The sequence below is a fragment of the Pseudophryne corroboree genome, chromosome 7, assembly GCF_028390025.1.
Source record: "Pseudophryne corroboree isolate aPseCor3 chromosome 7, aPseCor3.hap2, whole genome shotgun sequence".
Lineage (NCBI taxonomy): Eukaryota > Metazoa > Chordata > Amphibia > Anura > Myobatrachidae > Pseudophryne > Pseudophryne corroboree.
In genome coordinates, this window is record NC_086450.1 from 398,812,478 (window position 1) to 398,839,803 (window position 27,326).

A 27,326-nucleotide genomic window follows, 5' to 3' on the forward strand; every position below is an offset into this window, starting at 1 on the left:
ATAACACCAGCTTCAGCTGGCAGAAAAGTTTTTTTTTAAATCATACTTACCAGTCCCAGGAGCTGGGGATCGGTGCACCGGTAAGTGCAGCCGGACATGTGCTGCACTGTGATGCCTTTTCAGTAAAGTGACATTGCAAAGTGGCAGCTCCCTTTACAGCACCGGGGATCGCAGCGCAGAAGCAGGATCCGGCACCCGGCAGCCTCCTGGAAGCAGTGGTCACTGTGTCCTGGAACTGGTAAAGTATATATCCCTGGGGGAAGGCTGTTTGCGGCGTGGGTGTAGTGGCAACGGGGGAGCGGATCCCAACGGTGGCGGTAGAGACGGATGGCGGCGCATGCGCAGCAAGACATCAAGGTATTTCTTTTTAAAAATTCCGCTTTCTCGCAAGCTCTGTCCCTGCATGTGATAAGTGATACATCCATGTGATGTACTCAATTATCGCATTGTGAGTTTGACCGATATTGTCACCTGTCATCCGCATCATCAGATGTGGATGGTGATAAATCGGCCCCTTGGTGAGAGACAGATCCTAGCCTTGTTATATTTTGCACTGTTTATTCTATGCTACCTGACTCCTATTTTTCTACAGCTGCCATGTGAAGAAAGCTAAGCATTGCCACATGCCCCATATTTTAACACTACCAACATACTGTAGCAGAATGTGCTGTTAATAAGTGTTGAAGATACTGTAAGTGTTACCACCACCATGTGACTTGTTTTGATATAACGTCACGTGTTACTAGCAGTATTTACAAAATTAAATTAAATAAAGCTGAAAACTTTAAAATTTGTCCAAATCTATTATGTAGCACTTACACATGTGAACATGCCTTAAAGTACTCCGTGCCCATGACTCCATGTTTTTAACAGGGACTTATTTTCACCACCTCCTGAGCAGGTGAAATGTTGGGAAAATCCGTAATTTAAGGTAAAATGTAGAGACACTCCCCTTAATGACTAATTAGGCACTTACTCTTAAATGTTTCATTATTTTTATGTGGCCAATAATGACATGTCATTTTTTAGGTGAATAAATGCAAAATGCAGGAAATTGGGGTACAAGGTATGGGACTGGTAAATACTAGTGCTTTGTGAATGGGTGTTTTCAGACTTGCAGATGGGAGTTATTATATTGTATAGATGGCTTAAAATTACCCTAATATATTTTATCACCAATTTTTACGTACCCCTAATTAAAGTAGAGCGTTTATTTTACAAAAAAATAGTTTTTTAATGATTTTTTCAGTGTTTTTATAATAATGCATATACTGTAGCAGCCATTTGACACATTTTAAGAACCCCAAATACATTTTTTGTGGCCACTAATAGACTTCTATACTGTTATCCTATATTAGATTGTCTTTTATTGGGTACAGGCAGATTTCCCCATTTTCACCTTTACTTAATGCCTCTAAAACCAACAAGAATAAGCATGAATGCCGATTTTGCTATTTCCTAATTGAATTGCACGATAAACAAGAGCGTGCATACTGACGATAAGCGGAATTATCATACGACAGGTGTGCTAAGTTAACACGTTGAATTCCCCCATTGGCTGTAATTCCTCAGCTCTTTTTTATTTTGCAAAAATCACTCTTCCCCCCATTAGTAGAGCAGACTGACAATGCCGGCAGACAGAATTCCGATGCAGAGAGGCTATTCCCACTTGCAGCGAGCCTACGTGGGGACTCTTTGCAGTCGGCCTGCTGCCGGCAGGATCTTGACAGCTGGTATCCCGTCCACTGGGAATACATATGTATTCCTCCTAGATACGGCCCTGACATTAAGTCATATACCCCATCTCCTGGGGCACTGCCTGCTGACTGTTTGTTCAGGCATCAAAATCTCACAGAAAAGCTGAATGAAGTGACATGATTGCTAGTTTAAACTCAATGCCCCCTGTTCTTTATTATATACTTTATATGTTTCAATAAAACGTAAAAAATCCGTCTCCAAGACCCTAAAGGTCAGTTCAGTTCAAGCCCAAAAAAACAAACCACATTCTTTAAATAGCCATTTACTGTACAGATGTGGTTTCTCTTTGGAAAGGCTGAGAAGTAAAACATCTTTATGCTTCAGAAGGCAATAACTTTCCCCATTGAATCTAATCTGTGGTAATGCTCTAAGCATCACAAAATAATGTTATCTTTTACAGACCCGAATATTTCACTTAGCTGTTACTCGAGGAAAGGCTCAATTCATAAAAATCATGTGCGGAAAATGAGGAGATTGTGATGAATGCTGGAAACACAGGAGTACATAAAATAGTGATAGCAGAACCTAGATACTGGGGAAAGTGGAAAGAAATAGATTGAGGCTGTAGTGAGAATGTTCTTTTTGAAGGGAAAATATATAACATTTCTACATTGGATATCCTATATAATAAAAGGCTAATGCTGCTCCCAACCTCTATGGGGGGTTTCAAGTGTTTTGCGCACCGAATGCCACTAGATGGCACCTGATGGAGCAATTCAAGTATTGCTCTATTTGGGCGTGCACAACCACCAGTGCTTATGATGTTCTGTCATTTTGACGGGCTGGAAACTAGTAGATTATATTTATTTCTCTATGGATATTGTTTAAGACATAAATAAATATAATTCAGAAAAGAGAGAACCATATTTTCCTGCAAATTTTCAGTTATTAGTAGGGTAGGCGGCCAAACTCCACTGGCCAATGCTTTTGGAAAAGTGGGGTAAGATTTGTTTGCTAAAAACTGTTGGTTGGTTGGTTGGTTGGTTGGTTGGTTGGTTGGTTGGTTGGTTGGTTGGTTGGTTTGGCAATAATGGTTTTAACCATATACAGTACAGCTCAGGATCCTGAGATATTGGGGCACCACCATAGAGTCAGAAGACAACATACTGTATGGCTCTACTCAATCTCTGTCTAGAAGCAGATTTATTTCTTTAGACAGTACATGTGATACTGAGGATAAAATAAAGGAGCATATAGTTCAGACAAGTGTATCATGCTGGAACATATGCAACCACAAACTAAATAGATACAGCAAGCAGGCCCACTCTCTAATTGCACAACTAGCTTCCTGGTTTATGACTATAACCAGGGACAATTTGTAAGGTCCAGTCCCACTAATTCTTTTAGCCAGTATCCCAGTTGCTTAAAATAAACAAATATGTTTCCCTTCTAAATTGTCACATCACAACGGAGTCCAATATTCCATTACTATCTCTAGTGCCACTTTTCCCGCTTGTTCAGTTATGCTTCACTGTCGCTTCATTATCCTTTACTTGATTCGTAGGTTATTTCCTGTTCTTCAGCATCGTTTCCTGCATTATACGTACTGCACTTCCAGTATATTACCTGTCTTGTGTTGACTATCCTTTTGCCTTTACAGCAAGCTGAGTTGAGTACTGCGGAACAGAAATGGGCTAAAAAAAAACTGCCCCATTGCACAGATAAAACACATTGACCATTGCGATCATAAATGCTGGGACTTCAGATCACTTACCCCTTTCACACCGCCTGGATGGTCCCGGGTTATCGCTGATAATACGGGACACTTGGAGATTACGTCATTTCCAAGCATCCTGAGCCCGCCAATCAGGAGCATTTTAGGCATGACCTGGGTCATGTTTGACCCGGACTTGCTTTTCACACTGTAGATTGGACCTGGGAATAATAACCTGGATTGGACCTGGGAATAATAACCGTGGGTCATGACCCAGGTCACAGTTGCGGGCCGACCCTTTCACACTGAGCCATGACCCGGGTTGTGCCGGCTTGCCCTGCCAATAATCCGGGTCATAGGCTCGGTGTGAAACTGGCATTACTCACAGATTCAGAACTTTTATATATTCAAGCATTGCAGTTCATTTGTCTTATTCAGTTGGGGAAAATGAGCTGATGGCTAATAAACTAGCAGGAAAAGTGGCCTAATCTGCAGAAAGGAGAAAAAAGTCCGTTCCTGTTCATCCAGTGACCCGCATGGAGTATCCAGGGATTTTGTAGCTGATTTATTTCTCATCAAGGTTACAACACAATCTGTGCAGTGGTCTCACTAAGGGGGTGCGGACCGCCCAAGGTATCACGCTGTTAGGAGTGACACTAAAATGCAGACTCAGTGACAGGGAGCCGGGTGCTGCATTGTGACATAATCGTGCTGCACCCGCCTCCTGACCATATTGATCATTGCAGAAGACTGGTCTAGCACTGTCAGCAGGGTGGATCTTACCTGAGGGACCTGCCCCTTATCGTAGGTAGGTAGGGTTGACCTTGTGTTTGTGCATCAGTCTGCCATATAATTCGTACTGATAGGGAAGTCTCACTGCCTATCAGCGCTGATGATCAGTGTTATATACTGCCTCTAATTCACACACTTAAAGATTGCCAGTCACTGATGTAACTGGTGATGGCAGAGCCTGCTGGACTGAGTACCAATCTTAATAAACCATAGGAGTCTAGTATGTTCCCGTCCTCACCAAGGTACATCCCTCCATTCTCTGCATCGCCCAGGACAGTATGCTCGTACATCTGTCACTCACTGCCTCCACCTGTCACCCACTGCCATGTGCCATGTTATGAACGTGGAGTGGGGTGAGGAGAAGGGCCCAAAGCATATTTTTTCACCTGGGCCAACCACTCACAGGTTCCGCCACTGAAATGTACTTTGGTTCTGGTTCTGCTAATTCACTCTTTTGCACTGTAAGTCATTTTTGTGATATTTTATTTTAAATCAAGATGAATCTTCAAAGAACTTCAATTCATTATAAATGTTTAGCTGATAAGAAAAGGAAATTGGTACCTAAACTTGTTCCCGGTGACAGGGTTGGGTTATCTACACACCATTTATTTCTGAAAGTACAAACTATAAAATTATCTCCTAGGATTTATTGGCCCATTAAAAATTAAATTCAAGACATTAATCCTGTTGCCTCTAGATTAGACCATCATTCTACTCTGCGCATTCCAAACATTTTTTATGTATATCATCTACTCAAACCTTTTGTTATTAATCATTTTTCTGTGCCCAAAGTCACTCCCTCACTAGTTCTTGTTATTCAAACAAAGAGTTTGAGGTAAAACACATTTTGGACTCCAAGATATAAAAGGGCTTTACAATTTTTAGTAGGCAGGAAAGGTTTTACTCCTGAAGAATGGTGCCGGATCAAGTCCTCAGGCATTTATGCGCCTCGATTATTACACTATTTTAATAAACAAAATGTCCACAAACCTTAATTGGGGTGGCTGAAGTCCACCTATAAGGTAGGGAGTTATGTTATATGATGCTGGAGTTCTGCTTTCACTTACCTCACTTGGAGGAGATGTTTAAACTTTCAAGAGAGATAAAGTAGAGAAGTTGCCTATAGCAATTAGCTTCTGTGATTTTATAGGCTGTGCAAGATGAATGATGCTAGAACCTTATCAGTTACTACGGGTAACACTTTCACTTTATTTCTCTTGAAGGTTTGATACATATCCCCGCCTGTCATAATCCACTGTGGGCTTGCCTCCTCCTTCCATTTACTGTAGGTGTCCAGATGAGGCCCCTGGGAATGTCTGGATCCAGAGAGCCTGTCAGGAGGCTACAAAGATGTCAACCAGATTAGGACCTAACACTGCTCCCCTATGAGAAAATGCTAAAGGAACTTGTTTTTAATGATATTTGTTATTGAAATTCCTCTTTAGGCACTTCACAGGTAGGGAAGCCAATCCCGGGCCATTTTTTCAATCCTGGGTATCGGGATTGAAAAATGGCCAATCCCGGGATTCCCAGGATACCCGGGATTGGCTTTTTCCTAGGTGGCCGCCCCCTCGCCCCGCCCCGCACATATAACTCACCATATACCGGGGGCGGGCGGGAGGGGAACATCTTCTGAGCGCTGCTGGCGGCTCCTACCAGCAGCTGACAGCGCAGCGTGACCTCTCACGCTGCGCTGGGGACCCGGAAGCAGGAAGCCGGCCAGCGTTTGAGTGTCCTGTGGACGCTCAATGCTGATCCCTCAATCCCCAGGATTGGAGCTTCCAATCCTGGGATTGAATCCCGGCCATTTTTGGGCCTAAATCCCGGGATCCCGCCGATCCCGATCACGGGATTGGCCACCATATTCACAGGTACGTATCTAGTAGGCACCCATGATTCCTCATCTGAGCCACCCGCATATCTATAATACTGTAGGTACAAAGTGTGCAGTGCACACGGGCCCCTGGATCCAGGGGGGCCCACAATGCACACCCCGCACAAATATAGTTATAGTGGGAATTCCTACGGTGATCGACGTTGCAAACAGAAATCAGGAAAAATGGCATGATGGGCATTTTCTCCTGTTATTTTCCATTTGCAATAGAGGTGTCCCTGGGAACAAGGCATAGGCGCCATGATCCTGAAGACCTGCACATGCGCAGTAGACTCTGGCACAAAGCCAGTCTATAGTGGTGCGAGTGCTACGCCCATTGCCAGAGAAGAGGGGGACCGCACAAAGCCTGCATATGTGCCCTCTCTTCTCTTAATCCACCCCCACTCTTAGCTATATTCTCTCCAACCGAAGAGGTACCTCATTATATAATTTCTTTCTAAACCACATTCAGGAAACAGTTTGAAGGTGAAGAAAATGAGCTTTATGACCTAGCATGCGTTAATAACGAGACATGTTAGGAATTCTCAGGGTCATTTAACACAATCGAAAGAGGAATTAATAATTTCAAGAGTGTTGTATGAATTTAGGAACCAATGTAAGTGAAATATGAAGAAAATAAATGTTTTCCTATTTACCCGCAGATAACAAAAGCTTGTCTTTAGCACAGATTTAGTTTTCTTTCATTTCCTTTCATCTCAAAAGGATGCAGACATGGGTGTTTCTATATTGGGTGCAGTGTGTGCGGTGCACATAGGTCCCTAGGTCCGGTGGGGCCCACACACTGCACCCGTATAATATACTCACCCCTCCGGAGTCCCACGGCGGTGGCCCTGCAGAGCGGGCACAAATCACTTGGAAAATGGCCACCGCGGCCATTTCTGAGTGATTTACGCATGTGCGCTGGAGATGTCCTTGAGAACAAAGCGTGGGCGCCATGTTCTCGGAGACCTGCGCTTGCGCAGTAAACTCTGGCATTAGGCCAGAGAGAGAAGGGAGCCTGCAAAGGAGGCTGCACGCGGGTCCCCTCCTCTCTTAAAACGCCCCTGGATGCAGTGACATATTTTACTACAGCAGTCTACTTATTGTATATTGCATGTTATGCTAAGAATCCTAAAACATTGAAAAAAAGCCAACGAAAACTGAAAAGAAATCATGCGTGTCATTCTTTCATACCTGGCCTTACAGATTTAAAAAAAATATAGGATAGCGGATGCACCTTGCGGTAACAGAATTCTTACTCTACCGCTTAACCAATGGCTTTATTTATTTAATAACATTCACTTATATAGCGCCAGTATATTCTGCTCCGCTTTACAATTGAGCTGAATTGTTTAGAAGATTAATCTATATGGTGAAACGAGGAAGTGCCAGTAACTGAGAGAATGTTACGCTCTCTATCATCAGAATTCAAGACTGAAGTGATCAATACTATCTCATCTTAAAGGAAGAACTCTTAAATTACAGATATTGGTGAGTGTACAGCCCGCCTAGGGACAAAGTTTGCTGACTTTGTCCAATCATACAATTTTCCTATAGAAGCTGATATCTATACAGAAAGGAACTAAATATTAATTATACAGCAAAAACGTATAGTCGCTAGGCAGATATCGAAGAAATAATATAACAATATGCTGGAACTGTTTAAAACTTTTCTACCCTCCACTTCTGATATTGATTTGATGGTAGACACTGATTATGTTCCCCGATATATCATTCTACACTAGAATTTTCCTGATACTAAGGGGCATATTCATCAAATTGATTTTGCAGGAAATCCACCGGTATCAGGATCTCTGATTTCTGCTGTGGTTCCTCATTTTCATCCACAAACTCAGCTCTCATAGAGATCTATGGGGGCTACTAGTGTACCAGTAATAGCACCCCTGTGATGGAGTAGAGTCGTACCTGTTTTCCCCAGAGGACGCTTTCTGGTTCAGGACCTCTCACGGCTTCTTCCGCAGGAGCCTGTGGAAGGAGAATGGACACCCCAAGGAAGACCCCATAGATAAAAGAAAGCACAAATTGACAGTGACAACAAGTTTATTGTGCAGGAGGTAGCTGGTCACCGCTGTAAGGATAATCGAGATTAAGGTGAAACACGTGCTCTAAATATCAGCACAACAATCCTTAGCAATAATCCATGCAATCACTAATCACGTAAAATAGCAAATCATTCACATATAGTAATCACAAGCAAATACTCTTGAGATAAGCAATCTCCTGCCACTAAACCGGTATAATATAAACTGTCCATCAGGTGGCGCTGTGCACCAGGTAAGAAAGAATGTTCAGTCCCTGCGGTCAGGGTTCTGCAGGAGTATCAGTATCTTCCCCTATTAGATCCCGTGCATTAATGTCCTCCAGAGGGAACTGTGAAGTGAATCAGGGCTGTGCACAGCATTTGTATTCCAATAGGGGTTCTGTAGGATAGTGACTAACAATGCATTGCATGAGCTTCCAATAGAGTATGCTGTGGAGCATATGACACACAACTCAGTGTATGCTTCCAATAGGGGGCGCTGTAGAGAAGGTACTTTTAGCACAGTGTATGCTTCCAGTAGGGGGCGCTGTGTAACATATGGATGAGTGCACTGTACTGGCGGTAACCTTCCAATAGAGGGTGCAGTTAGTTAAACTGATGTCAGCATACAGTGGGACACAGAGCAAATAACACAATCCTGACACACACGTAGTGCTGCAGTTCAAGCAGGCAAGGGTTAAATAGCACTGTCCGTGTTTTCCTTGCAATTAAAGTGGTAAAGGGGAATAGGGAATTCACACAACCCTATTCCTTAATGCTTTCTGGTAAAGTGGCTGGCAGGCCCCAATAAATCACACGTATCCCTCTCCTTGTAAATAGAGCCCTGCTGTGATCTGTCCCAAGAGGGTCTGTGACTTGGAAAGTTGGCAGGGTGGTCACTGTTGGCCTGGGTGCCCATAGGTGGGGGCTGTCTGGGGTGAGGTAGAGTACCTGTATTGTCTGCTGCTGTTGCCGGCTCCTGCTGGTCACTTCTCCTCACTGCTGCTTTGCATGGTGACAGCCTCCCGATGTGTGGCGTCTCCCCCTCCTGCGTTACACGCTGCTGCTCCTGTGTGGCTGTGTCCCATCTCAGGCCAGCTCCTGAAGGTATACTGCATCTTGCCATCCCCGGACTTCTCGCTAATGGGGCCCACTCTCCTCTCCCAGCAGCTCTCCTTCCTGCTTCTCCCCACACTCGACCATGGCCAATCAGAGCGCTCCCAGCTTCCTGCTCTGCCAGGGATCCTGCTGGAAAGCCCGGTGTCCTCGTGCTGCACATATTTTCTCCCGGGTGCCATGGTTGCCTAGCAACCAGATGAAAAGGGTTTTAACCCTTACAGTGTCTGGCTGCAGCTGGTTTAAACTAGGAGAAGGGGTACCCCAAGAGTGGGGTATCACACACCTTTGGGAATTTGGCCATGACAGCTAAAACTATATTTTGATGGCTTTACCCATAGCAACCTATGGACTTTGCATCGGAAAGTTCTTTGGGAGAGGGAACCCAAGGATCCCACCCCGGTAATCTCCAAATGTACATGTGCAGTCTGGTGTCCGTGCATCCCAAGTATTTTCTATGGTATTCTATATGACTGTGGCCCTCATTCCGAGTTGATCGCTAGCTGCTTTCGGTCACAGCGTCGCGATTAGGTGAAAAATTGACATTTCTGTGCATGTGTACGGGCCGCAGTACGCACGCGCGAAGTACTTTCACACAAAACTATGCAGTTTTACACAAGGTCGAGCAACGCTTTTCTGTCGCTCTGTTGATCGGTAAGTGATTGACAGGAAGTGGGTGTTTCTGGGTGGTAACTGACCGTTTTCCGGGAGTGTGCTAAAAAACGCAGGCGTGTCAGGTAAAAACGCAGGCGTGCCTGGGGAAATGGGGGAGTGGCTGGCCGAACGCAGGGCGTGTTTGTGACGTCAAAGCAGGATCTAAACTGACTGAAGTGATCGCAAGCTAGGAGTAGGTTTGGAGCTGCTCAGAAACTGCATGAAAATTTTTACGAGCAGTTCTGCTAACCTTTCGTTCGCACTTCTGCTAAGTTAAGATACATTCCTAGAGGGCGGCGGCCTAGCGTGTGCACTACTGCTAAAAGCAGCTAGCGAGTGATCAACTCGGAATGAGAGCCTGTATTTCTTAAGATTCAGTCTTCTTAAATATTTAATAATATATGTTTACTAGTAAAGGGACCTGGCATATGCTGGGTCACCTCAGCCCAGCCCCTGCTCCACCCCCTCCCATCCCTGTCCAGCAACATCCCCATCCTGCCTCTTCCCAACTCTCTCCCTCTTGTCTACATCATACTCCCTCCCTGCTTCACCTCATGCTCGTTGTATACTTACCCTGTTGTTCCTGGAACAGATTATTATATAGATATTTAATGCAAGATGTTTCCCTATAATTTAAAAATATGTCTTACTATTTTAGAGATAAAAGTGGATTTTAATAAATATTGGTTCATTAATAAGTTAGATATTAGTAAAAATGTGCACACCTAATGCATCTCTCCTCCCCCTTGCTCATCCAGCCCTACCTACACAATGGGTGAATTTTTCTCCCAGGTATAGTATGGTCTTGGATGAGCCTATCCCAGGCATAATGCTTTCTCATTCCAAAAACTGAGCCTACAAAACCCTAATGTTATATATGGATTTACGCTGAGTATTGATGATGGTTTCTTTATGAGATGGTAGTAAAATTATTGTCAATAATGTTAGAAGTCTTAAATCACCCCCCAAAAATGTCAACAAACACAGAGCAGATATTCTAGGTCAATGGCCCTAAACAAGGGGAACATTTATCTCTTTTGAGTACAAAATATTCAGGTTGGGGGTAAGAGACGTGCGGTTTCATACACTATAATTTTTACCTGTACAGTGTAAGTTATGCACAGTATGAGTTCAGTTCCAGTAGTGGCATTAGTATTTCCTCCCAAGAACATTGAGGGGTATATAACTAAGCCTTGGAGAGAGATACAGTAGACGAAGATACTGTAAAGTACCGACCAACCAGCTCCTGTCATTCCAAAAACAGTCTCTGACATAGCAGTTAATAACTGATTGGCTGGTACCTTATCATAATCCACTTTATTTCTCTTCAAGGTTTAGTACATAGACACCTTAGCATGAGCAGTGACGAAGAACAAAAAAGCAACGTGTGCACTGTGTATTACAGTTTAAGTTTATCTCTCAATTTTTTTTATTTTTGGGGGGGTATGTGAATAAAATTATGACGTTATTGTAATTTTAATATTCTTGTGGATTATTTTTTTGGGTTGAATATTGTTCATGGATGCTCATTCATCTTTCTTATAATGGATTTTATTATGGTAGGTTCAACCTCCCATGACGATTACTTCCTATGGATTTCTCTAGTTACTTTTGTTTTACAAATTTATAATAATAATAATAATAATAATAATAATAATAATTATGAAGGGGTACAAGAAATAATTATGAAAACTGAAGGAGTACAAAATCTTAAAAAGATTAAGAAGCCACTTAACTCCCTTAATACAAGTTTTCAATATGTGGTTTCCCCGAAAAGTAGTGTGCAGGCCCCTTTAAGTCTTGACTCACAGGTCTGCAGAAGCACAGGGGGAAGAGAGTTGCAGAGCAGGAGTTAAAGCAGGGTCCCTGGTCTGACTACATGATCGAGATGCGGACCGCTGATTGGACAGAGGCAGCCTGGGAGAAGAGAGCCTTGTGAGAAGAAGGAGCGAGTAGCAGTGCAGAGTGTGAGAGGAGGTGTTAGAACGCTTGCTGCACGAGGAGCTGAGCGGGAGCTGAAAGACCAAGTGACAGCCATGGGATGCTGGGTGGTGAGAGCAGCACTGCATAGTGCAAGCAGCGGGGTGTTGCCAGAGCGAGAAGTGCTGGGTGAGAAGGTGTTGAGATGCTGCAGCTGGAGACCGGACACCGCCAGGCCTGAAGAGAGGCGTGGATGCTGTAGCCATCTTGGGACTGAAAGGAGCCATTAAGGACTGGCTGAGCAAATGAAAACCTCCACTTAAGAGGGTCTTAGTGAGTACAAAAGTATACAAACAAGAGTCCCAGGCAAGTTTGATACTCAGGTTATGGGACCCCTATCCATATCTGTGCAAGTAAAGGGTGCAGACGGCATAGCGCCACATTTCTTAAGCTAAACACTGCAACGCCACATTCTGCTTGCTAAGCACTGCAAGCAGTTTATTGAGGCAACCATTTTCCCCCTACCACATTGAGACTATGAGATTCAGTGAAACTGAGTTGTGGTACCAGCCCTGTAAACAGTAAAAAGACAGTGTTTGCTACATTGGAAAGACCCTCATTGCTAAGTGCAATGTATCTGTTGAGAGACACTACCATCCCTAAGCTAATTACGTCCTATTGCATAGAACTGTGAACCAGTGACTCTGATATCACCCAGGATTTCCCCTTTCATTTGTGTGCTAATCCCCAATCACTTCTACTTGAGCTCCAACGTTAATTGCCTGTGAAGATTGTAATACCTAGGGAAAGCTAAAAAGTTAGTGTTGATTATTGCCAATTGTATTTTTCATCACTCTCCTCATTAATGTATTATGTAATTATTTCATGCCAGTATTTGTGATTCTAGTTAAAGTGTTCATCTGTGATTCCAGTAATATTCTGCCATTCTTTTGTGATTTAAATTAATTGACTTCTGCATATTGAATGCTCCTTTGTGGTTTGAACTGTAGCCAATTGTCTTCTCTTTATTCATCTGTTGCACCCAAGTCTTCTTTTTGTGATTATTTAAAATTAATGACAATTAACAAATCATCATCTTCAATCCAGACTTCATTGTAGCTCAATAAAAAGACATCCTGTTAGAATTGCTGACTCACTCCTGTTTCATTTCACTCTATCCTACCTTTTTGAACATGGTACTACAGGACCAGGGGGTTAATTCAGATCTGATCGTAGATGTGCTAAATTTAGCACATTTACGGTCATTTACTCTGATATGTGGGGGGACACCCAGCACAGGGCTAGTCCGCCCGCATGTCAGGCCCTACCCCCCTGACCCCCCATCCCCCTGCACAGGTGCAAAAAACATTGCATGGCGACGATGCCTTTGCAACTGGCGAGTAGCCACCACCATGACCCGCCCCCCCAGTGGTATGGACACACCTGCGTTGCCTAGACTGCGCCCTGCCAATTACATTTTAACGCCATTGGCACGCCCCCTCCTGCCCCGCAGCCACCACTGCCTGTCAATCAGGCAGAGGCACTGACAGCCCAGAGATGCTGTTAGCATCTCACCGAGCTCTCGGGGTGAGCAAGTGTACTCCATATAGGTATTCACACTGTGATCACTGCCGCTGCAGCAATCCAGTCTGAATTAGGCCCAAGGTATGGGGGAAAATAATACAGGGGAAGGTCCATCACATAGCCACTCAACACCTGAGATACCTCTCTCAACCACTTAAACATACCCGCCAACCTTGGGGTGTTAGAAATACAAATAGACCTAGTTTACAACAATAACTATCCTTTGGTTTATCAAATAAAACAGTTATTTCACAAAAATACTAATAATTACAGTAAGTAAATGTATAATATAATTTTATTGTGCACTATAGAAAATAAATGTATACTATTCAACATACAGTTACAGTACGTAATATTTACCAAATTTGCAAACTGAAAGCTACACTATAATATGACCACAAAATTGTACTTTAATTATAATAATGGGATATACAGAATGAATATGGTCTTTAACCCACTGACAAGTTCAGCTCCTTATCTTTTAATTCACATTCACAAATTATTTAATTCACTGTATCAATTCAACAGATTTTTCATTCTCTCGATGTCTCTTAGAATTTGATTTTTTCGATATCTACAGTTCATGAAAAGTTTACAAAAGAGCACATTCTTTTCTAGTGCTCATATATCTTACTGTGGAATTATATCTTATTTTAACTGATAACTGGTTTCAACCAAGAAATAACATTCCTTCAAACTCTGCAGTATGTTTCCTTTGGTCTGATTATGCTTCAATTACAATTTCCTGATATCATGGAAAATATGGGAACTGGAAATGTCAGAATTACTCCGTTCAATCAAAATACACAAATTAAATACACGGGTATTACTAATTAGAGTAAAAAACAATCTAGATTAATACCACATGATTAATAGTGAGTGCTGTTGTCATTACTGTTCGGTTGCTGAACACTTTGAGATTGAACATTCTTAGCAAATGCCATGCCTCTGTGTCCAGAAGTGCTGGCCGAGCACAGAGACATAGATAACAAATGGAGTGTCCATGAAGTATGAAAGCAAAAGCCTTGTCTTCAGTCAGAGGAGCAAGCCGCTTCAGTTAGGATAAATAATTAAGGATGAGCTGACCAGGTTAAGATTTTTACCATGACTAGTAATATTTTCATGTAGCCACCTTTCATTTTTTTCCCTTATTTTAACCAATTCCTGCCAAACAGTTGTAAAGAAAAATGTAAAGAAAATGTACTGTATATTGCCATTGTCAATTGTAATATTAGTGACTAATGACTACGCTGGTCAACACTATGCCTATAGTCAAGAATTTTGCAGTCTTTTTAGGGTAATTTGATGGTGCTGATTCTCAATATGACATTAGATTTCCAAGATGCTCTACTTTTTGAGATAATTGGGTACCTCATGAAAAACAGTAAAACGCATATCAAGTTTTGGATATGTAGAACTCTAGCTTAGCATGTAGAAATTACTACAAATTACTTCAAAAGAAACTCAAGACACTCAAAATGAATATTTATTTGATGAAACAACATATAAACATGGTAAACTTTTGACAGTTATTGCTTTAAAAACTGCTGCTTGTATGATTTTCTTTTATAGGAGTTTTTGTCACAGTCACGTATAAGAACCCAACAATAGTCAGCCATCATATGCCTGTCCCATCTACCTTGATACCTCTCCTCCATCACTTTTATGTCCTGGTGAAATCTCTCACCTTGTTCCTCACTGTAGTCTCCTAAATTAACTGGGAATCTGTCCAAGTGACTGTGAAGAAAGTGCACCGTTATGCTCATATTTGCCCCTATCTTCTGCAAATTTTTTAGCATGTTTTCAACCAATACTTGATAATTCTCTGCTTTGTGATTTCCCAAAAAATTCTTAATGACAGAAACATAACTGGTCCAGGTCGAAGATTCAGCAGGGTTCATAGATTTTATAAAAATTAGAATCATTCACAAGTTTTCGAATTTGTGGACCATTAAAGACTCCAGCTTTTATTTTTTCAATGCTTAATCCTGGAAATGACCTGCAAATATACTTGAAGCAATCACTGTCCCTATTCGGGGCCTTAACAAATTGCTTCATTAATCCCAACTTTATATGGAGAGGTGGAAGAGTGATCTTTTCTTGATCAATCAATGCTTTTTAATGATGTTTGTGAAAGAAGACAAAAGTAACGAAAAAAATCAGATGCAGTAAGTACACAATGAAGATCAAACCACAACTACTAAGACAAGCAGGTCTAAAGCGCTTATGGGAAAAATGCAATTTCAGGGTATATGCAATATCTCAAAAAATAGAGCCAATCTGGGAAAACCAATGACATATTTGGAATCAGCACCCTCAAATTACCCTAAATTCATTCAAATATCCTTTACTATAGAATTTTTTTCTTTTTTTGAGCGGTGTTATTCTACTTTAAAGAAATCACCAACATGTAGAAGTTTTATTCATCAGCTCTTTTGTCAATCGATCTCCACACTTCATATAGGGCCCATTCATCTACTGACCCATTCAGCAACATAGGAATGCAAGACATATCATGGTTATCTCTTGTGTGCACTACAGTCCTGATGTTGCATGCTGCCCCCCTACACTAGTATGGGGAAGACTATTCATCAAGCTCTGAAAACTGAAAGTTTTTGAAGTTTGACTGAGGGTATTAACATTGGGGCTAATTCAGACCTTATCGCTCGCTAGGGTTTTTTTGCAGTCCTGCGTTCACATAGTCGCCGCCCACAGGGGAGTGTATTTTAGATGTGCAAGTGTGCGATCGCATGTGTAGCAGAGCTGTACAAACAGATCTTGTGCAGTATCTGAGTAACTCAGGACTTATTGAGCCACTGCGATCACTTCAGCCTGTCCGGAACCAGAATTGATGTCAGGAACCCTCCCTGCAAATGTTTGGACACGCCTGCGTTTTTCCAAACACTTCCTGAAAACAGTCAGTTGCCACCCACAAACGCCTTCTTCCTGTCAATCTCCTTGCGAACATCCATGCAAATGGATCTTTTGCACAAACCCATCACTGAGCGGCGATCCGCTTTGTACCCGTGCAACGCTCCTGCGCAATGTGGTGCATATGCATGCGCAGTTCAGACCTGATCTCCCGCTGTACGAAAACTCAGCCTAGCGATCAGGTCTGAATTAGGCCCTTTATCTTCAGATAGTGATACTATATGAGTACTTGAGATGAGTGCGCTCGTTTCTCAGAGAACTGAGCCCACGAGAACTTCCGGGATCCAAGAGGATCCAAGTCAGGGCTCGGATCTGCCAGCCTGCTTCAGATCCCAATTTACGTAAAAAAGTCATCCTACCACGGATCATCCTCTCGCGGGTTTTGGATTCGGGCACCAATCCCACTGAAATCAATGGGTGACCGCTGATTGGCTGCGAATGCCGTCAATCATGGCTCTTAGCCAATAAGAGCTTCCCCATTGACTTCAATGGGCACAGCATGGTAGACAGCAGTGGCGTGCGGTGAGGTCAGTGGCTGGTGAGGCATTGCAGCCATAATGTCCGCCCAGTCCTGACAACGACACCTACCACTGCGGAACCAATGCCCGCTACTGCCCCTGAGCCAATGCCTGCTACCGCCGCCATCCCTGAACCCCGCTACCCCTGCCACTAATAGCCACCACCCCCGCCAATGGCTTACAAAATCGCCTACCATCAACTGCCCAGGCCACCCACCGCTAATTCGCATCTCAGTCCAATACCACCGCTGTCAATGCCTGAAGCCAGCCTGCTCATAAAACTTGTGATGAGCAGGCGGCTAATATATTGTACATTTTTATAAAATAAATATTAGTGTTTGGGACTGGGGAGGGAGTGGGAGGAGGACATGAATGCAATTTTGTTGTCCAGGGCTTCCATAACTTAATAGCACCGTTGGTGCGGCACTAATAAACTAATGGAAGTCCTGGACAACAAAATAGGGAGAGGGTGACAGCAGAGGGTGACAGGGAGTGATGCCAGGGAGGGAGTGACAGCAGCGAGTGACAGGGAGTGATGCCAGGGAAAGGGTGACAGCAGCGGGTGACAGGGAGTGACACCAGGGAGAGGGTGACAGGGAGTGATGCCAGTGAGGGGGTAACAGCAGCGGGTGACAGGGAGTGATGCCAGGGAGATGGTGACAGCAGCGTGTGAGAGGGAGTGACGCCAGGGAGAGGGTGACAGCAGCGGGTGACTGGGAGTGACGCCAGGGAGAGGATGACAGCAGCGGGTGACAGGGAGTGACGCCAGGGAGAGGGTGACAGGGAGTGACACCAGGGAAATGGTGACAGCAGCAGAGGAGAGGGAGAGACGCCAGGGAGAGGGTGACAGCAGCGGGTGACTGGGAGTGACACCAGGGAGAGGGTGACAGCAGCAGGTGACACAGAGTGATGCCTGGGAGAGGGTGACAGCAGCCGGTGACAGGGAGTAACGCCAGGGAAAGGGTGACAGCAGCGGATGACAGGTAGTGATGCCTTGTGGTCCTACGCGGGATTCCTTCCCCCCTCACCCCTCCGATCTAAGCAACGGAGTGCAACTCCCATTACCTCTATTCATGTAGCTGGACTGCACCCACCTGTGACACCTGCGGGTACCCGCGTCCAGGTTCTCCACCGGGCTGTGATCCGACAGTCTCCCGTGGACTCCAATGATGGCTCCCAGGGCCTCTCCAGTACTTTGCAGCTGGGGAGGGCAAAAGCTTCACCGCCACCCGGAACTGGCCGCGGGATCACGGTGCACTCCCCGTCCGCGGAACACTGGCAGCACTTAGAATCAGTCATGCAGCTGCTTTTGGACAGGATGAAGGAGAGAGTTTCACTGCCGAGCGCCGCGCAACCTGACCGCACATGTTTCAAGACATGCCGGGCTATTTCTCCTGCGCTCCTACAGTATGGGTTCGGCCGAGGACCCGCCCACTGGAAATATCAGAGCATGCCTAGCGCCGGGGCTTTCTGTTATTCTGCCTGATCTGCTGGAGGTGAGCGGCGGAGCTGCAGTGGCGGAGTGGGGATGTGGTGGGATGGGGCGGGAGCTGAGTAGATCATAAAAAAAAAAAATCGGATGCAGCGACGTGACGGCTGCAGGGGAGCTGCGAGACCCACAGGCATCTTGGGCCCCATAGCAGCCGCTTACTTGCACCTATGGTAGTTACACCACTGGAACTGTCCCTGCATACACTTCCCTGTTCCGGCAGCACCCCCCTCTACCGCATCTGCCATTGTGCAGGGGGACAGGCTGCGGGATGGGCTAGGGGACGGGCGGGCGGGGATGGCCACATATTCACAAAATGACAGGGGGTATGTTCCTTGGTGCCCCCCTCCCCAAATCGACCACTGACCAATCAGCAACCTGACTAAGTGACAGGGGCGTGCTTTCATATGGGCTGAAAGCACGCCCCTGTCAAAGCGGCACTTGTACTATGTGCCGCTTTGAGGGATTTTTTCAATGGGTTTTCTCTGCTCGATGCTCGGCCCCGCCCCCCGCTTCCGGCCCTTTCACACAAACAGCGGGAGGCACTGAGAGTAGTGCCTCCGAAACCCTTTTAAAACTGTTTTTTAAAAGGATAATAATGATTTAAATAATATAAAGGCTGAAGAAGATACATATGACACAGAATGTGGCATAAGTATCTTCTTTGTATTATTTTAATCATTGATGACAAGGGAGGCACTGCCTCCCCTGCCTCCCCTGACTGCACGTCCCTGGTAGACAGAGCAAACACAAGATGTCAGCCACCTTCTCACTGCTGACACAGTTTATGTTTTTTTCTTTGCTGTTTGTTAACTGCTTTTGATCAATGATAATCCACATACGATTCTTAGTAAATTTTGTGTTGTATTGTTTTACTATTGATAATACTTTCAAGTTGGTTAGACTGGTTAGTGCTGATACATTACTTATTTACAAAACATTTTAAACCAAAATAACTGCCGTGTGTTTGTGCCACAAGTCTGTTGCTTAGTTTAGCCAGCCAGCCTTTGGCCTATGTTGGTGAACAATATTGTGAGGTGTGAGGGGGTCAAAATTCACTGGAAATGACTGGAAATTAATATTATTCAGGCTTATAATACTGTAGGAACCAAAAAAACGCCAAAATTATGTGATTTTACTGTAGATGTTTTTGTAAATTTTTGGCAAAAATACAGTTTTAAAACCAAAACACATGAAGGCGGTTTCGGCAAACCGAATCCAAAACCAGAACACAAAGATAAATACAGATCCAAAAAAATCCCTAAAACACGGGGGTCGGTGAGCACTACTACTTCCTATTGGAGATTCAGAATGCAAAGAGGGTTCCATTTGGGTCTCTCTGACTCTTCCAGCCCTTACAGTGTGCACGCTTGACCTAAGCTCAAACATGAGCAATGAGACTACTGGGATGAACACGGCACTGTAAATTTTCAGTGCTTCTAATTAGCTATAAAAGTCCAGATGTTAGTCCACTGCTGGTAGAGTCCACTCGAGTCAGTTTTTTAATTTGTGTAGTAAACCATGCCATACGTGGCTTTTTGTTTGTTCAAGTTGCTTGTCCCTAAGCTTGCCCATCTTTACCTTCTGTTTTAAGTTGTTTCTGTATGTAATTTGTTTTCATGGTGTTTCCCTCATTGTCAGCACTGCATATTATGGCCGCACTTTGGGGCTGATTCTAGATCAGACGCCGTTGCGTCTACTGTATGTCTGAATCTTTTGCTGGTCGCCATCTGCAACTTTTTGGAAATGCTGCTACAAAGCCTTTATCTGGTGTACACCCATGCAACCATATGTGCAAGGACTGATATGCCCACTGTCAGTGTTTGTACATGCTTAAATAGCAATTGGTGCATATTTAGGTTGAATCATCGAAACTTCCACCAGCCCTATGACAGGTACAGTTTCTCCATCTGAGAATGGCCTCCTGTGTGAGTGGATAAGCATCTCTGTATACAACCACTTTTATCTACACACAGGACCAATCTAAACATATAGGCACACTGGGCAGGTGCCCAGGACCCCACAATTGTAGGGGTCTCCGAGGAGGTGTGGGCGGTGGTCACACAAATCAGCAAGGCAGCATTCTCTACCTGCCTCCCAGCCTGCAGCCAAAAGTGAATGATTGTCAGCATGCTGATTGGTGGATGGCTCGGGCTATCCACCAATCAAAGTGCTGACAGTCATTCACTGTTTGGAAGCATGTGGAGAGATGTAGCAGAACCGCAGGAGGGTCATATTATGATTTTTTTTTTTATTGGTTCTCATTTTAGTGCTTTGCTTTACCTGGGGCCTACAATGCTGGTAAGACAGCCATCCGCAACCCTACCATAACATACCCATAAAACAGGCACAAGCAAGATTACTGTTTGCAGGGGGCCCAGGGCAACTAATTTGTTGGTGCCACAAAAATTGTCAATAGGACATTCTGGTGATGTTATTAAACAGTATTATGTGTACAGCATCACACTTGTTAAACATAATGTAGTGCCCCCAGTTCACATTATGCCACACATTAACCCCAATTCATTTATGCTACATTGCCGGCGATGTAACTAAGACCCAGATTTATCAAGCCTTAGGGGAACATTTACTAAGCAGTGATAAGAGCGGAGAAGTAAGCCAGTGGAGAAGTGCCCATGGCAACCAATCAGCACTAAAGTAACATCTATCATTTGCATACTATAAAATTATACAGAGCTGCTGATTGGTTGATGGGGCAACTTCTCCACTGGCTCACTTCTCCGCTTTTATCACTGCTGAGTAAGGGGTCTATTCATGAAACAGTGAAAAGAGTGGAGAAAAGGTCCAGTAGAGTAGCAACCGATCGGCTTTGAAAGAAGCCTTTGTCAAGTACATTCTATAAAATATAAGGGGGATGCTGTTGAGCGACTTCTCCACTGGTCTGTTTCCCCACTATTTTCACTGCTTCATGAATAGACCCCTAAATGTCCCCCATAGAGAGTGATAAATAGCACGGTGATAAAATACCAGCCAAATAGCTCCTAACATGTTACAGGCTCTGTTTGAAAAATGACAGAAGCTGGTTGGTAGTTTATCAATGTGCAATTTATCACTCTCCAAGGCTTGATAAATCTGGGCCTAGGTGTGGGGGCTCCCCCCCATGTGACTACCCCAGTCCCTAATCCATCCCTCCACGTTTCTAAAACCGTGCGTCTCCCATGTGCCTCAATCACAACTCTGACTGTGTGTGCGCTATCTGGATGCATACGCAGTTCGTCATTGACTCATGCGCAGAATTAAAAAGCTCTCCACTGCGTCCTACATCAGCAGTGTATGCGACTAACATTCAGGCTCTTTATGAAGAAAAGACAATGAACTGGTTTGCTAATAATAAAGCAGTCCTTTATTAACAACATTTAATTATGCTATCAGTTTAAGGGGAAAGAAGAGCTACAATATAATATACAGAAACTGGGGAACCTTAACAAAATGAAGCCAATAAAAAGTTAGATATAGTTGTAAAAACCTCTTAGATAAGAACTGATCGGCCTCTCTGCTAAAAATATTAAAATTAAACTTCAATGCTTAAGATTAAGTGCTACAATGAAGGTAATAAAGCTGTCTAACTTCCAGGGATTAAACTGAGACAACAGAAGGTACATTTGAATATATATATTATTCAAGATAGTAGCAAAATTCACATACAGAATAATCGTAAATAAACTGCAGATGCTTTGATGAATATTACACCCAACCATATAATATTGAAGACTTTGAGACTCCAAGACAAATGACTTTGCAGAAAACGGACATTAACAAAATTATACTCGTATTTACCATTCATCCAATAGGAACATACAGAATTCACCTTGAGGCAAAACAAAGATTTCACTTAGGGATTAATCCATGCTTGTATGCAATGGGTGATGTTCATGCAATGGATCGATTATCGGCAGACTGTGCATGTGCTGCGATTGAAGTGCACGCGACAAGGAACCGTTGCAATCTTGCTCGCAATGAGAATTTCAGGGAAAAGTGATTGACAGGAAGTGACCGTTTACAAGGAGTGGCAGCAAAAACGCGGGCGTTACATATGCAGTCAGCTGTGATCATTCCTGGGAGGCAGCTTCACTTGCTAACATTAGCCTAGAAAATCGCAATTGCAATTGCATTTACATACAAAGATGAATTAGGCCCTTAGTAATAAACATACTCAAAATGTATAAGTCCCAGAACCAGATTTTTTTTTGTTTTGTTTAAATTTATACTATGCAACTTTTAATGGCCAATTAATACTGTAGATCAGGGGTGGGGGACCTTTTTTCTACCAAGGGCCATTTGGATATTTATAAAATCCTTCGGGGGCCATACAAAAATTATCAACTTAAAACTTACCCTGCCCCCCCAGTAGTTATGCCCCCAGTAGTTATGCCCCTTAGAGGTACTGAGTGCGCTCCCAAAAATGGGTATGGACAATTAAAATGGGACGTGATACACATATGCCCCCAACAGTGCAGTGCCAGATACACATATGCCAGTGCAGTGCCAGATGCACAAATGCCAGTGCAGTGCAAGATACACAAATGCCCCCACAGTGCCAGATATACAAATGCCCCCACAGTGCCAGATACACAAATGCCCCCACAGTGCCAGATACACAAATGCCGCCACAGTGCCAGATATACAAATGCCCCCACAGTGCCAGATACACAAATGCCCCCAGAGTGCCTGATATACAAATGCACCCACAGTGCCAGATATATAAATGCCCCCAGAGTGCCAGAAACACAAATGCCCCCGCAGTGCCAGATATACATTGCCCCACAGTGCCAGAATCACAAATGCCTGCAGAGTGCTAGATATACAAATGCCTCCACAGTGCCAAATATACAAATGCCCCCACAGTGCCATTCCGCTCACCGCTGCTACAGCTCCGTCTGGCGGCGGCATGTCTCAGCTGTCGGGTCAGAGCAGGGAGGAGAGCGCGGCTATGTTGGGCGGCGGCGGCGTGTAGGACTTCAAACCAGCCGCCGGTTCGTGAGCCAATCAGAGCTCGTGGACCGGCATCAGCGGCTCCTGATTGACTGCTGGTCCGCTCTGATTGACTCACGAACCGGCGGCTGGTTTGAGATCTTACCCGCCGCTGCTGGACATAGTAGCTGCGCTCTCCTCCCTGCCCTAACAGCTGAGACAAGCCGCCTCTGGACTGACCGGCGGCGTGTCTCGCTGCCAAACAAGCGGTTGGGCTGGAGGTTCCCCACCCCTGCTGTGGATCATCTGTTTTTTCTATTATGAATCTAGGGGGTAATTCAGACCTGATCGATAGGGTGCGTTTTTTGCATCCCTGCGATCAGATAGTCACCGCCTGCAGGGGGAGGGTATTAGTGTTGGTGTGCGAACGCTTGTGCTATAGAGCTGCACAAGCAGCAGTTTGTGCATTCGCTGCACAGCCCAAGACTTACTCACCCGCTGCGATGATCGGGGCCGGAGCTGACGAAAGGAATACTCCCACAAAATGCCTGGTCCTTCTTGCGTTTTTACGGACACTCCCTAGAAATGGTCAGTTGCCACCCACAAACACCCTCTTCCTGTCAATCTCCGTGCGTTCGCCAGTGTGTTTGGATCTTTCTCACCATCCCGTCGCTGACCGGAGCTCCCTGTTGCTGCGGACCATCGCACCTGCGCATTGCGGTGCATATGCATGCGCAGTTCAGACCTGATCGCCCGCTGTGTGAAAACGCACAGCAGCGATCAGGTCTGAATTAGCCCCTTTGACAGCCCCCTTGCTAAGGTGATGCTGGAGGCTAGAATGATATCAATCCCCAAACTTGACCCATCGTCACTGCTAAATCACACTTGGAAAAAGATTTTAAAAAGTTTTCCTTGCTAAAAGTCTTGACGTAAAGTAACATTCTGCCTAACCTGTTAAACCCAGAATAATTCAGAGTTACCCTGGGAAATGCCCCACATCCTAACCAAAGGTTAGGATTTATTTTTTATAATGTTATATTACAGTGCTTTTAAAACTCCAACCATATTTCACTGAATGCAGAAAAAAAAAACACTTGACAGTCTTTTGGGAAAATAAATAAGATAAAGTGGAGCGAGATAAAGTACCAACCAATCAGCTTCTTGCTGTCATTTTTCAAATACAGCTAGAAGCTGGCACTTAGATGCTGATTGGCTGGTATGCTTTCTCCGCTTTACTATTATTATTTATTACCAGTTATTTATATAGCGCACACATATTCTGCAGCGCTTTACAGAGCATATTTGCCCATTCACATCAGTTCCTTCCTGCCTCACTGGAACTTCCCTCTCAATATGAAAAGTGCCTACAGTATTTTAAGATCGGCTTCTGAGGAGGCATTCTGTCATTTAACTTTTCAAATTCTTTTAACTTATAGAATGGAACTAGGTACTAGGCAATTGGCAAGTTTATTGAAAGATATTTTCAAGGCTTCATTATGTCTTAACTTTAATTTAAATTGTATTTTTAGATAGTATCTTGATCCTGCAAAAATCCATCAATCGGTGAGTTTAACATTTCTGACTACAGTATATGAACATCATCTAGTAATATCATCCGAATGCCAGTCAAATTATTATGCTTGTGCAACAAAAATATAATAATGTAACATGTAATTTGCCTACAGTCACACAAATGTTAGGGGTCACAAAATAAAAACTGAATACCACTTTTCACAGGTACAGTATATTGTCAAAGGCAGACATTTCTAAAAGGTTTTCTAATGAATAGGAATACTCATAGGAAGCAAACACAAAGGGGCCCATTTATCAACGAGTTTTATCATACACAACGGGTTTTATAACTTGTTGCATATGATAAATGGTGCTCCAACCAATCATCTCTCAACTGTGATTTTTCAAACAAATAACAGGAGCTGATTGGCTGGAGCACAGGGCCATAACAAAGGGCCTAATTCAGACATTATCGCAGCAGCAAATTTGTTCTCTAATGGGAAAAACCATGGCCCTCATTCCGAGTTGATCGGTCGCAAGGCGAATTTAGCAGAGTTACACACGCTAAGCCGCCGCCTACTGGGAGTGAATCTTAGCTTCTTAAAATTGCGACCGATGTATTCGCAATATTGCGATTACTAACTACTTAGCAGTTTCAGAGTAGCTTCAGACTTACTCTGCCTGTGCGATCAGTTCAGTGCTTGTCGTTCCTGGTTGACGTCACAAACACACCCAGCGTTCGCCCAGGCACTCCCACCGTTTCTCCGGCCACTCCTGCGTTTTTTCCGGAAACGGTAGCGTTTTCAGCCACACGCCCCTGAAACGCCGTGTTTCCGCCCAGTAACACCCATTTCCTGTCAATCACATTACGGCCCTCATTCCGAGTTGTTCGCTCGGTATTTTTCATTGCATCGCAATGAAAATCCGCTTAGTACGCATGCGCAATGTTCGCACTGCGACTGCGCCAAGTAACTTTGCTATGTAAAAAGTAATTTTACTCACGGCTTTTTCATCGCTCCGGCGATCGTAATGTGATTGACAGGAAATGGGTGTTACTGGGCGGAAACACGGCGTTTCAGGGGCGTGTGGCTGAAAACGCTACCGTTTCCGGAAAAAATGCAGGAGTGGCCGGAGAAACGGTGGGAGTGCCTGGGCGAACGCTGGGTGTGTTTGTGACGTCAAACAGGAACGACAAGCACTGAACTGATCGCACAGGCAGAGTAAGTCTGAAGCTACTCTGAAACTGCTAAGTAGTTAGTAATCGCAATATTGCGAATACATCGGTCGCAATTTTAAGAAGCTAAGATTCACTCCCAGTAGGCGGCGGCTTAGCGTGTGTAACTCTGCTAAATTCGCCTTGCGACCGATCAACTCGGAATGAGGGCCTACGATCGCCGGAGCGATGAAAAAGCCGTGAGTAAAATTACTTTCTACATAGCAAAGTTACTTGGCGCAGTCGCAGTGCGAACATTGCGCATGCGTACTAAGCGGATTTTCATTGCGATGCGATGAAAAATACCGAGCGAACAACTCGGAATGAGGGCCCATGTGCGCAGATATAACATGTGCAGAGAGAGTTAGATTTGGGTGGGGTGTGTTCAAACTTAAATCTAAATTGCAGTGTAAACATAAAGCAGCCAGTATTTACAATGTGACCCACCCAAATCTAAGTCTGTCTGCACATGTTATATCTGCCCCCCCCCCCCCCCCCCTGCACTGCACATGGGGGGTAATTCAGACCTGATCTCTAGGCTGCGTTTTCACAAAGCGGGTGATCAGGTCTACACTGAGCATGCATATGGACCGCAATGTGCAGGCGCGTTGCACGGGTACAAAGCGGACCGCCTCTCAGTGATGGGTTTGTGCGAAGAATCCATTTGCACGGGCGTTCGCAAGGAGATTGACAGGAAGAGGGCGTTTGTGGGTGTCAACTGACCGTTTTCAGGGAGTGGTTGGAAAAACGCAGGCATGTCCAAGCGTTTGCAGGGAGGGTTCCTGACGTCAATTCCGGTCCAGGACAGGCTGATGTGATCGCAGCGGCTGAGTAAGTCCTGGGCTGTGCAGAGACTGCACAAGATCTGTTTGTACAGTTCTGTACACATGCGTTCGCACACTTTCACAGCTAAAATACACTGCCCCTATAGGCAGGGCCATCTTTTCGTATGGGCTCAATGGGCACTTGCCCAAGGGCCCCAGGAGTATAAGGGACCTAGTCTGATAGCTGAGGGTCCCCTCTTTCCAGGGGTACCAGACTTTTGAAAATCGACCATGGAGAACCGGAAATATTTGATGTCAAAGCAGTGGTCCCCATCCAAGCCTGTTAATTGCTCTTCCCAGCCAGATATCTCAGGCTCTGTCTAATTTAGAGTTTTTCTGAGGAAACCTATCAAAAGCTGGGACTCTCCCCTTTCAGTCAAGACTGGCAGCTTGTCTCTACTATGCCCAGAACCAGAGATATCAGCCTTCAAGCAACTGGTCCCTGCTCCAGCTCCACATACCTAATATGCAGTTTTATATTTTCGTCAGTGGATTGCTCTGGCTCCTGAACTCTG